This window comes from Parasteatoda tepidariorum, chromosome 4 (assembly GCF_043381705.1).
Source record: "Parasteatoda tepidariorum isolate YZ-2023 chromosome 4, CAS_Ptep_4.0, whole genome shotgun sequence".
Lineage (NCBI taxonomy): Eukaryota > Metazoa > Arthropoda > Arachnida > Araneae > Theridiidae > Parasteatoda > Parasteatoda tepidariorum.
In genome coordinates this window covers 25,012,082-25,017,715 of record NC_092207.1, presented here as the reverse complement: position 1 = coordinate 25,017,715, position 5,634 = coordinate 25,012,082, and the positions used below count along the sequence as shown (strand labels likewise).

Sequence of the window (5,634 nt, the reverse complement as noted above, 5' to 3'; positions counted from 1 at the left end):
ATATATACACTATTGATTGACGAGGTATGTGTGGATCTGTGATAACATATAACCATCTAATAATTTAATAATTTGCTATTTTGCAATATCTCGGGAACTATTCAAAGAAATCAGCAGCAAAAACAATTCCGCGTGATTTTAAAACTAGTTTACTCAAAGTTAGTTTAATGTAAAAAATATTTTGTAATTATTTAGTTTAATAATGGTAGAAAATATTTGAAAAGTAAAGTACACAAATTTTTACATCATTTTAAGACACGTTACTTTAAAAGTTAAATGATTAATTTAAAACTGAGTAATTTAAAGAGATGTAAAAGTTAGAGTATCTTACTATTCAAAATTTTTTCGACCATCATTAAATTTAGTAATAAAACACACAATATTACCTTTGAGTAAACTTGTTTTATAGCTGTGTGAGCAAAAACTGTTTGATTCACTGAAATAATTCCAGAGATATAGCAAATTACACAAAAAGTGAAATTAACTTTAGGACATTTAAACTACATAGGCTATTTTTCAGATTTTGGTTACCCCTACAAGCAGAGCTCAAAAAAGTTTTTTTTATTCAGATTAAGTATGATTTCCTATCTGATTTTGCATCTCTTAAAATTATTAATATAAGTTATTTAGTATATTTAAAATTAGATCATTGAAACAATGAGACTGTTCTTTTAAGAGTAAAAAATCATTCATGGGATCAAAAGTTATTCAGGTTATCCTTTTTCACACGAAGAAAAAGAATTCTGGTAAAACTGTGCACTCTTTGGAGATGACATTTCTGGTATGAAAAAATAAATAAATAAATAAATAAAACATAATTCTGGTTAACAAAACTAAAATATACGATATTTAAATCACTGCTTTAGCAATTTTTCTGTTCATATTGTAGCGATATACGAGAAATTCCAGTTTTCGAAAATACAGACCTTATTACCACAGATTTAGTAAACAATATAAAACTGAAAAGTAAATGTAACCGAATAAATAGTCTTTATACCATTCTCTAAGATATGACATTGCTCCCATTAAGCTAGATATACGGTAAATTTTTCCTTATTCTGGAAGTTTTGACGATGCTTTTTTTTTCGGAGTGTCATTTTGCGCTCTGTACATTTTTCAATTTTTGAAAATAAAGGGCCTGCATATCCTGGCTGGTAGGGCGTTGGACTCGTGTTTGGGAGAACGGGAGTTAAATCTGTCGGGGTTACAAAGTCTTCCAATTTCCCATAACAAATCAATACCTCTGGGGGAGCCGCGATGGCTCAGGGGATAGAGCGTTCACCTTCCAATGAGGTGAACCGGGTTCGAATCACAGTCGATACGAATTCCCCATCCGGCTTGCACCGACCACAGTGCTGACGCTAAATATCCTCAGTGGTATACGGATCACGGGTTAGAGTCCCCTTGCCGTCAGGCTAACCGTGGGAGATTCTCGTGATCTTCCTCTCCATGTAACGTTAATGCCGGTTAGCTCCATCAAAATGTCCTCCACGTAGGCAAATTTCTCCCAATATTCGATCCAGGAGTTCCCTTGTCTTCTGGATTGGGTTCAAAATTACAATGCTACGGAGTTGAACATTAGTAGTCGTAAACCCATAAAATTGGGTCGGCTGGACAACGACGGTTATAAAATAAAATAAAATACCTCTGGGGGAACTGATCCAAGATTCCCTTGTCTTTTGGATTGGGTTCAAAATAGCAAGGCTACGGTATTGAGCACTGGTAGATGCAAACTCAAAGTTGGATCGGCTTTTCAACGATGGTTATGAAATAAATTATGCAAATACCGATATTTCAATTTATTAAATTTTTTCGAAATATGTTTTTACAATTTTAGCAACAGTAATAAATGTATACGAAATTTATCTAATAAATCTCTTTATCTAATTTACCTCACAGATATGTTATTGAGAGAGGATTAAAACTCCCACAAAATTTTAAAATAGTGCAGATTTTTAAGATTGATGGATATGTGGGTGTTAAGGTCTTTTTAACTTCTAAAACAGCATCGAAATAGTATAAAAATTACGTAATTCTTATTTTATTTATCAAAAGTTTAATCTAAAAAATGATAAATTGATTATTAAATTTTCATTATTTTATCGAATCATTTCTGAAATAAATTCCTTTTATTATTTTTAAAGCAGTTTTCGTTAATCTTTCAGCTGTATGAATCATAATAAAGGCATTTTTCCCAGTGCAAATTATATAATATATTTCAAAAAAGAATTCATGATATTACTGTTCTTATACATTTCATAATTTATAAATTATTTAAAACTTTTTCGATTTATATAAATTTTATCTGTTAACATATTTTTGATTATTTAATTATTCAAAAAGTAATTATATGGTTTTAAACTTGACGTAATTTGTTAAATTAATAAAATATATGCAAAATAACTAGTGAAATGTTTAGGTTCATATAGCCTTTTCATCGAAATTATAGTTTTTCTTTTTCTTTAATTTTTTTTCATTTAAACGAATTTTATAATTTTAGAAGTTATCGAATTGTTGCCAATCAATTGTTTTCTGTTATCTAAAAATTATAACCTCGTTATTTGCTCAGCATTGTTTACTTTTTATTATATAAATATAAAAAAATAGTTATTTTGTTTTAGAATTGATACAATTATTAAATTTAATACAGTAAAAACAGCATTAATAAATAAAATTTTCTTGCCTATATATGACACTGATGAAATTATATTTTTACAGCTCAATACTTTAAAAATATTTTTCACTGCTTCGAAAATTTTAATTTTCATTAATACTAAATATAGATATAAAAAAAAATTATGTAGATTTGGTAGTTAAATTTGTTGCACGTCAAAGTGATTTTCATTTTAAGAAACTTAATCGTTTACACTAAAGGCAATACAATATTTACTGAAATATTTATTTGGAGAAACTTCCTTTTCCTAAAATTAGTCTAATGATTTTATCAGCCTAAAATTAAAAGTTAATTTTGTAATACGAATGAAAAATTCACAAGTCTTAAGCCAGTTTATTAAATGTCTTATAAATTTGGTACTTCATTAATATTTTTTTTCAAAAAATTGGTAATCAAGTGAAATAAATACTTCATTAAAATTTAATATTATTGAATATTTACTATATATTTATTAAATATTTATATTGATATTTATATTTTTTAATAATTTATATTTATTAATTATTAACATGGAAAAAAACTTCCACTAAGATTTGTGGAAATTTACGAATCTTAAACCGGAATATTAAATGTCTTATAAATTTGGTACACATTGTTGTTGTTTTTTTTAAATTGGTAATCAAGTGAAATTAATGCTTCATTAAAATTTAATATTATTAAATATTTACTAAATACTTATTAAATATTTATATTTTTTTAATAATTTATATTTATTAAATATTAACATTGAAAAAAACTTCCACTAAGACTTCTGGAAATTCACAAATCTTAAACCAGAATATTAAATGTCATATAAATTTGGTACACATTATTGTTTTTTTCTAAATTTGTAATCAAGTGAAATTAATACTTCATTAAAATTTAATATTATTGAATATTTACTAAATATTTATTAAATATTTATATTGATATTTATATTTTTTAATAATTTATATTTATTAAATATTAACATGGAAAAAAACTTCCACTAAGATTTGCGGAAATTCACAAATCTTAAACCAGAATATTAAATGTCTTATAAATTTGGTACACATTAATGTTTTTTTTTTAAATTGGTAATCAAATGAATTAAATACTTCATTAAAATTCAATATTATTGAATATTTACTGAATACTTATTAAATATTTATATTTATTAAATATTTATATCGATATTTATATTTTTTTAACTCTTTATATTTTTTTAACTATTTATATTTATTAAATATGAAATTATATTTCTATAAATATTTATATTCATTAAATATTTATATTGATATTTATATTTTTTTAAATTATTTATATTTATTAAATATTAACATTGAAAAAAACTTCCACTAAGATTTGTGGAAATTCACAATTCTTAAACCAGAATATTAAATGTCTTATAAATTTGGTACGCATTAATATTTTTTTATATTGGTAATCAAGTTAAATAAATACTTCACTAAAATTTAATAGCATTGAATATTTACTAAATGTTTATTAAATACTTATATTTATTAAATATTGATATTTATTTAATATTTATATAAATATACATATTTATTAAATATTGATATTTATATATTTTAATTATTTATATTTATTAAATATTAACATGGAAAAAAATTTTTTTTTTCTTTTAAAAAAAATCTGCAAACGTCCTTAAAATCCAATTATTAGTTCAAAGTAAAAATCCAAAATTAAATCTTTAGCATGAAATAAACTTTCAAAAAAAATATAAATAACAAAATATTTAAATAAATGTAAATTTAAAACATCCTACTTGCAACAAAGAGACAGCCGCTATCAAAAACCTTTTGAAAAAATATCCATTTATAGTTTGAAATCCTTTCCGCAACTCATCCTGGACAGTTCAATCTTCAACTAAAAAAACTCACTAACTGTTGACATTCAACCAGAAGCAGCATTCAAGTTCAAAAGTTTCTACTCTAGCGTTGCAGTGAAACTGTGCCTGACACTCTGGTTGGATAAACTCCTCTCAACACCACAACTCTCTCCCGCCTTAGTGACACACAACTGAATAGAGTGAGTATTTGTTATAACTCATAAATGATCCACTGAACTACATTAACCATTTGTTGTACAGATCAGCGGATAAGGGATGGACGCTTTTTTTCTCTTCTGAAATTGACCAGGTCAACCATGGGTGGTGCAGGAATTCTTGTTCGCGATGAATGATTTACCCCTTTGAAATCTGGAAATTCGCGACTGTACATAAAAAGGGAAATTTGATTTATGCTGTATGAACAATGCGATATTTATGCGAGGGAAATTATGTTTTTGATTAATTTCATTCATATGGTAAATTGTGCAAAAGTAGTTTTTTATTGAAAATTTATAGGATTGACTAAAGAGAGGAAAGGTATTTGCAAATGTGGTAATTTATTTATTTTCATCCGGTAGGGTACGTTTGTCTGTCAATATTTTATCAGTGAAGGTGAGGATTGCATATTTTTGAAAACATCAACTTTCATTGAATTTTTATTTTTCACAAGCTATAAATATTCAAATTACTTTCAATTCTGAACCAAAAAGTTCAGTAGCCTATGAAGAATTTATAATAGAAAATGATTCCCTCAAAAAATGGAGGAAAATATTCTGGTAAAATTGCCGCACTGGATGGTAATGACTTTTCTGATTAAAAAAAAGAGAGAGAGAGAAACAATAATTCTGGTTAATGAAAATAAATATACCGTATTTGAATCATTCATTTCATAATTTTTATGCTCATATGGTAATGGTTTATGCGAAATACTGATTTTCAAAATTATAGCTCTTATTACCACACGTTTAGTAAAAAATACAAAATTGAAGAGAAATATTTACTAAATAAATGGTTTTCATGCCATGCTCTAAGGTATTATAATAAAATTATCACATTTTCTAAATTTTATCTCAGATTATAAAACCATTTTTCATTGTTAATTTTACCAAAATCATTACCTTGGCGCTTCAGTAAATAACCGGCAGCATAA

General features: G+C 25.6%; 1 protein-coding gene across 1 annotated transcript in view; it reads right to left on the bottom strand.

Annotated features, from left to right (window-relative positions):
- Positions 1 to 4,518, bottom strand: part of LOC107447414 (venom protease) — an 80,876-nt gene extending 76,358 nt beyond the window's left edge. The window contains exon 1 of the mRNA XM_016062329.3: positions 4,422 to 4,518. The gene's annotated coding sequence lies outside the window, so the exon portion shown is untranslated. The remainder of the gene's footprint in view (positions 1 to 4,421) is intronic.
- Between the last annotated feature and the right edge of the window lie 1,116 nt (positions 4,519 to 5,634).